The 7,857-nt window shown below is 36.3% G+C and overlaps 1 non-coding gene across 1 annotated transcript; it reads right to left on the bottom strand.

Moving 5' to 3' along the window:
- Positions 1 to 2,328: 2,328 nt before the first annotated feature.
- On the bottom strand, positions 2,329 to 2,435 carry LOC112724520 (small nucleolar RNA R71). Its single transcript, XR_003163679.1, has one exon. It is a non-coding gene; the product is annotated as a small nucleolar RNA R71 (small nucleolar RNA).
- Between the last annotated feature and the right edge of the window lie 5,422 nt (positions 2,436 to 7,857).

Below are 7,857 nucleotides of genomic sequence, written 5' to 3'. Positions count from 1 at the left end.
CAATTAATTTATGGTTTAGTGCATATTTCTTTGAGTTGTTTGAATTGTTTGACTACAGGAGATTATGAAAGGAAGTAAGCAAAATAGAGGATTGTTGAACCAAACAGAGAGCTTATGGAACACCTCCAGTGTCCTCACCAAGCCCCCACATCCAACATGCCCCTACGTGCCATCTGAGGCCTCCTCCATAGCTTCTCCAAGCCTCACGTCCAACATAAGAAGCCCCATGTCCAATGTATTTAACCTCATGTTCAACTTGCTTCGCTTCACATTGAACGTGCCACTCAAAGGCACCTCCACTGGCTTTAACTTGCTCCTACATCCAATGGACATGCCTTCACATTTAACATGCTTACCCCCACGTCTAACGTGCCATTCATGGATAGATCCAAGACTTGCCTCCAAGCCTCACATTCAATGTGAGCACTTGCACGTCCAACTTGCCACTTATGGAGTACCTTTAGGAGCCAATCTCAAGCCCCATATCCAACGTGCATTAAGCATCACCTCCAATAGCTTCTCTAAGCCCTCTCCAAGCCCTTGTGTTAACGTGGATCTTGTGAGTTGAATGTGCCACTTGGGCCAACCTCCAGGGCCTCTTAATTATTTTCACTAATCTCTAAACCTCTAAGCATGATTGGATGAGTGAAAACTAAGCACAAGCCCATGTTATCTAGCATTGATTGACAATTATGAGGAGAATCACATTTAGCTTGACTTGAGAGGAAAATCATAAGGGGAACATTAATTATTTTAGATTTAATTATATTTTAATTTGATTTAGTTTTGAATTCTGAATTTTTTAGGTTTTAAGTTAACATATATCAGGAAGGGGAAACACACGTAATTTTCCTCCTCTGGCCATTTTAGAATTCATAGTTTTTATTTTCAACACATCATGAGCAACTGATCTCCTTTGTTAAGGTTAGGAGCTCTGTTTGTTCTAATGGATTAATGTTATTACTTTTCTATCTTGATTAATGCATTGATGTTTTCTTAACAAAAAAGTTTTCGTACTTCATCACAAGGGTTTGAATCTATTGAAAAATAGTTCTAATCTAAATTGAATTCTATATTCATTTTGGAAAAGTTGTTTGTTAGAATTGAGCTTGAAAACTTCTTCTCTTAATTCTTTAAGTTTTGAACTTGACTTGATAAGTGACATTAAATCAACTAGGTTTAAGTTTTGAGAATTGTGTGGCTTTTAAATCAGTGAACGCATTTCACCTCTTATCTTAACTAATTGATCAAGGAATTGGCGATTTATTAGGTTAAGAGAAACTGAATCACCAAGGAATTGGGGTTTGATTAATTATGATTTGCCATAAGATACATCTTTGCATGATTAAGGTGGATAGTGAAAAGCATTCTTCTTGAAGTTTTAAACATCTCTAAAGCCTTAACATTCCTCCATTCATATCACTTTCTTAATTGTTTACAAATTGCCTTCAGTTAATTCTCTATTTTTGTTATTAGGATATCTTTGAAACCTTAATTTGCAATTGTCTAGTTAGAATAATCGATTAACTCTTGTGCACTCAGTCCGTTAATCCTCGTGGGAATGATAACTGACTCCCATGGTATTACTTGATACGATCTGGTGCACTTGCTGAGTTGTGGCGTTGCGAAATTCCGTATCAAGACCGAGATTGACATCAAACCGGTTAATTGATTACTTATATTAGACCTTTATTTTTCTGTCTTTTTAATTTGTTATCTCATCCGGAATTTTCATCACTATGACATTCAAAATTCTAGTTTTCTTTGTTGTCTCTGTGTTTATACAAGGCAATAAGGACAAAGAACTACTCCATTTTGATTTAGAAATTGAGAGAACACTCTTCCAGATAAGGAAGAAATCTAGAGATCAAAGAGAAGAAGCTAAGGCAGTGGAAGAGATTGAAGAGTTTGAGGAGTTAGGCACAATGGCTGACAATACCAACAACACAGTTAATGCTAGAAAAACTATTGGCTCTTTCACAAAACTCACTCCTGAAAATTGTGGAAGTAGCATTATAGCACCTAATGTGGAGGCAAAAAACTTTGAGTTGAAACTTCAACTCATCACCTTGGTGCAACCAAATTGCCAATTTAGTGGGAGACCATAGGAAGATCCTAATATGCACATATCTAGCTTTCTACGAATATGTGACACAGTCAAGATCAATGGCGTCTCGGCTGAAGCCTATCGATTGAGGTTGTTTCTATTCTATGTAAGGGACCAAGCCAAGCAGTGGCTTGAAACTCAACCAAAGGAGAGCCTAGTGACATGAGATGATTTCGTCAATAAGTTCATAACTAAATTCTTCCCACTGTAGAGGTTGGAAAAAGCTAAGATATAATATCCAGACTTTCATATAAAAAGATGGAGAATCCCTTTATGAAGCCTGGGAGAGGTACAAAGAAATATTGAGAAAGTGCCTCCGGATATGTTTGTCGATTGGATGCAACTTCAGATTTTTTATGATGGGATCACTCCCACTTCAACGAACTTATTGGACTCTTCAGCTGGAGGATCCATGCATATAAAGACTACTGAAAAAGCCTTGGAATTAATTGAGATTTGGCTACAATAAGTATTTGTATTCCTCTGAAAGAACAATGAAGAGAGATGTGATAGAGTTAGATACTTTAGATACTATTTTGGCATAAAATAAGGCTATGTCTCAACAAATCAGTGCACTCACCAAGCAACTAGGGCATTTACAAGTCTCTGCAGTGGAAACCCAAAGCTTAACCTATGACATGAGTGGAGAAGGCCATCAAAGTGAAGTTTCTGAGCCATTCAATCATGATCAACCTCCTGTTGAACAAGTAAATTACATGGGCAACTTCTCTAGGTCACTACACAATAACCCATTTTCCAAAACTTACAACTCTGGCTGGGAAATCAAAACCAAAGAAACAATAACTTCAACAACTTCGACAACCTTCACCAACCACAAACACCTCCTACACAACCATCACAAAATTCACAAAAGGCCACCCCTCTTGAAAATGCCTTGGAGAAACTCACCGAATATATATTCACATTTATTTAATAAACCTCCAGTTTTATGCAAGAGACCAGAGCTAATTTTAAAAATCAAGAGGCCTCCATCAGAAACATGGAGGTGCAAGTTGGCCAACTTGCCAAGCAATTTGTTGAAAAATCCACAAATGCCTTTTCCAATGATACCAAACCCCAGAGAAGAATGTAAAGCTATTAATTTGAAAAGTAAAAAGGTGGTGGAAAAAGAAGCCACAAGAAATAACAAGCAATCTGAAGAAGCCATGGAGGATGCCAATCAACAAGAGGAACGAGTCACTAGAGCACTGGAGAAGGTAAAAGTGGAAGAGTACAAGCCCAAACCTCCATTCCCTCAAAAGTTTCAGAAAGAGACCAAGGACAAGCAATTCTCTAAGTTCTTGGAAGTGTTTCAAAAATTACAAATCAATATTTCTTTTTCTGAGGCATTGGAACAAATGCCTCTTTATGCCAAGTTCACGAAGGAGTTGATGGCAAAAAAGAGAAATTAGAAGAAGGATAAAATAGTAGTTTTCATAAAAGAATGTAGTGCAATAATCCAAAAGAACTTGTCCCAAAAGTTGAAAGATCCTAGGAGCTTCTTAATTCTTTGCACCATTGGTGAAATCACTATAGAAAGAGCTCTCTGTGACTTGGGAGCTAGTAATAATTTGATGCCTCTCTCTTTGATGAAAAAAATCAAATAGATGAAGTTAAGCCCACAAGAATATCTCTCCAATTAACGGATTATTCCATCAAATTTTCACACAGAGTAGTAGAAAACTTGTTGGTTAAAGTGGAAAAATTCATACTCACTACCAACTTTATTATTCTTGATATAGAGAAGGATACAAATGCCTCAATAATTTTAGAAAGACCATTCTTTTCCATTGGGAGAGCACTAATTGATGTTTAAAAAGGAGAGCTCACTATAAGAGTTCATGATAAGCACATTGTGTTCAATGTATTCAAAGCTATGTAATATCCTAGTGACTTAGAGGATTACATGACAATTGACTTAATTGATCCTTTGATACAAGAGACTTTAGAAGAGGAGGAGCCAAATTCCCTAGAGGATCCTGAAGAACGGAAGATTGACGGTTTAGAATTCAGAATAAATTCCCGTTGTAAGTATTGTTTCTGAACCAAGCAATCATCCTTTCTTACAAACGTTTTGGTTGTCACAAGTAACAAACCCAATAAAATTTATAAACTGAAGTATTCAAACCTCGGGTCGTCTTCTCAAGGAATTGCAGGGAGGTGTTCTTATTATTAGTTATAGAAAACAGTGTTTTGGGTTTTGAAAGGTTTGAACAAGGAAAATAAACTGTAGGAATTAATAAATTAATGTCTAATAAAATTCTTGGCAAGGTATGAAAATTCGGAAGTCCTATCCTAGTTATTCTTATGAGAGTTGAAGTTAATCTCACTTAGTTAACTTTTACGAAAGCAAGGGAAAGTCAAGTGAACTAATTAGTTAGATCCCCAAGTCCTAGCCAACTCCAAGGGAAAGACTAGAGTTAGTGGAATTCAATTCAATTAGCAGACATAACAATCAATAACGATAAGTTTGATAACTCAAGAGCCTCCAGTTAATCAATTAAAGCCGAGAATATAAAAAGCTAAATAAGAACCATAAATCTGAAATACCTCAATTCCATTAATAAAAGGATATTAATCCAAACATAAAGAGTTCATAAGCTAAATTGATAAAATAAATAAAAAGGACATTGAACCTGGAACTTGGAAGAAATTGTAAGTTGAAATAATAAAGTTGAAATAATAAGAAATCCTAATTCCTTTAAGAGGAATCCTAATCCTAAATCCTAAGAGAGAGGAGAGAACCTCTCTCTCTAAAAACTACATATAAATTATTAAAAGTGAATAATGGAAGGCATCTCATGAATGGATGTATTCCTCCACTTTATAGCCTCTAATCTGTGTTTTCTGGGCCGCAAACTGGGTCGAAAATAGCTCAGAAATCGCTGGAGAAGAAATCTGCCATGCTGATTTTCGTCACTGCGATGCGTCCGCGTGGAGCACGTGTTCGTGTCATTTAGCGTTAGGGCAACTATGGCATATTATATATCAAATCGAAGCCCTGGACGTTAGCTTTCCAATGCAACTAGAACCGCATCGTTTGGACCTCTGTAGCTCATGTTATGACCGTTTTAGAGCGAGAGGATCAGGCTGACAGCTTTGCAGTTCCTTCAACTTCTTGTATTCCTTCCACTTTTGCATGCTTCCTTTTCATCCTCCAAGCCATTCCTGCCCTGTAAATCCTAAAATTACTTAACACACATATCAAGGCATCGAATGGTAATAAGAGAGGGTTAAACATATAAAAGTTAAGACCAAAGAAGCATGTTTTCAATCATAGCACAAAATCAGGAAGGAAAAAGTAGAACCATGCAAATAGTATGAATAAGTGGGTAAAGAGTTGATAAAAACCACTCAATTGAGCATAAGATAAACCATAAAATAGTGGTTTATCAGAGCCCTATAAAGAAAGCCACGTGGGTGAAGAAGAAATTGTCCAGCACCACAAAATGAAGCAATTTTGGTCCCTGATAAGGAGGAAGGGACAGCAAAACTTGAATTGAAGCCCCTGCCTCCAGCCCACAAATGCATTTTTTGGTGATGACAACAATTTTCCAGTGATCATAAGTTCCTCTTTGAGCATATCTAAGGAAGTTGAATTGCTTAAAGTGCTAAGAGACTATAAAGTTGCCCTTGGATAGACCATCAAAAATCTTAAGGGAATAAACTCCAGTGTGTGTATGCATAAAATCCTTTTTGAAGATAGTTCTAAACCGGTGGTGCAAGCACAACAGAGGCTCAACCCAGTTATGAAAGAGATGGTTCAAAAATAAGTAATGAAGTTGTGGGAAGCAGGGGATAATTTACCCAATTTTTAACAATCCTTGGGTGAGCCCGGTTCAAGTTGTTCCCAAGAAATACAGAGTCACAATGATCACCAATGAAAAGAATAAACTCATTCCTATAAGAACCGTCACAAGATGGCGCATGTGCATTGACTACAGGAAGCTCAACACTGCCACTAGGAAAGATAACTTTTTCTTCCCTTTTATTGATCAGATGCTTGAGAGATTGGCGGGACATGCATTCTATTGTTTCTTGGATGGCTATTCGGGATATAATTAAATTTCAGTGGACCATGTGGATCAAGAGAAGACGCATTCACTTACCCGTTTGGTGTCTTTGCTTACCGCTGCATGCCTTTTGGGCTTTGCAATGCTCCCGCCACTTTTTAAAGGTGCATGCTTTCTATTTTTTCTGACATGGTTGAAAAATTTATTGAGGTATTTATGGATGATTTCTTTGTTTTTGGTGATTCCTTTGATGATTGCTTGCAACATCTATCCTTAGTTTTAAGAAGGTTCCAAGAGACAAACCTTATTTTAAATTGAAAAAAATATTTTTTTATGGTTACCGAAGGCATTGTTCTTAGCCACTGGATCTCAAACAAAGGCATAGAAGTCGACAAGGCCAAGGTGGAGATAAATGAGAAATTACCACCTCCTGTAAGTGTCAAAGCCATTAGAAGTTTTGATGTAGGATAAATGTCGGTTAAGAATTTTCACAAAAATAATCTCATTGCAAGTATAGATCCAAACTAACAATTAACCCTCAATCAAAGTTTAATTTGTTTGTCATAAGTACAAACCAATAAAAATCGAGAGTATTTAAACCTTGGGTCGTCTCTCAAGGAATTGCAGGGAAGTGTGCACATTATTTGTTATGGAGTGTATATTTTTGGGTTTTGGGTTTGATGAACAAGAAATGTAAATTGCAAGCAAGTAAAAGAACTCAAATGGTGAAAAGGTCTTCGCAAGGGTTAATGGTTAGGGATCTCTATCATTGCCACTAACCACAACATGATAATTATAAGGATCATTCCCACTTTATCATCCCCAAAATTAGAAGAAAGTCAAGTGAGCTTAATTGATCCTAGTCCATAAGTCCTAGCCACTCACTAATTAATTTAGTGACAACTAGAGTCAATGGAAACAAATTATCAATCACTTGGACATTAGTAACTCAAGGTTACCTAAGTTACCAACCCAAGTCAAGAACCCAAAAATCTACTCTAAAATCTAACCAAGCATTTTATCAAACACTTGAAAGGCATAATAGGAAAGCATGGTAAAATGACAAGAAATATAAAATCTAACAACTACTAATTACAAGAAAACAATAATAACAACTAAATTAAACAAGAAGAAACATAAAACATAAATTGCATTAAATGAAATTAAAATCAACAAAGAGTTTATAAACATAAAAATGACAAAATAAAGGAGATAGCAAGTAAACTAGGAAAGCAAAGAGGTAAGAACAATGAATTGCAAGGAAAACCAACATAAAATAAGAATTAAACCTAAATCTAAGGGAATTCTAATCTAAATCTAACATAATTCTAGAGAGAAGAGAGAGCTTCTCTCTCTAGAATATGACCTAAAGCATGTTACTACTCTACTCCTAATTGCCCTCCCTTGTTCTTTCTTGAGTTTGGCCTCAAATACTTCAGAATTGAGTTGGATTTGGACTTCCATGAGCTCGGAAATCTCCCCCAGCGTGTTGCCTTTAATGAGGTCACGTGCTGCTTGTCACGCGTACGCATGTGATGAAATAATGAAAAGGGGGACAAAATTACCCCAATGAGAAATACAATAATAATCAATGCATATGTAATGGAATTGAATTTGATGCATGAGTGTGTGTATATGTAAAAGTGAGATTATGGGTAGCTAAGCTTGATATTAGAATTGTATAGGTTGTGTATGTGTTAGGTGAGAGCTTAGGTTAATCAAAGATTCAAATGCAAG

This window comes from Arachis hypogaea, chromosome 11 (assembly GCF_003086295.3).
Source record: "Arachis hypogaea cultivar Tifrunner chromosome 11, arahy.Tifrunner.gnm2.J5K5, whole genome shotgun sequence".
Lineage (NCBI taxonomy): Eukaryota > Viridiplantae > Streptophyta > Magnoliopsida > Fabales > Fabaceae > Arachis > Arachis hypogaea.
This window is presented reverse-complemented; position numbering and strand designations above follow the sequence as displayed.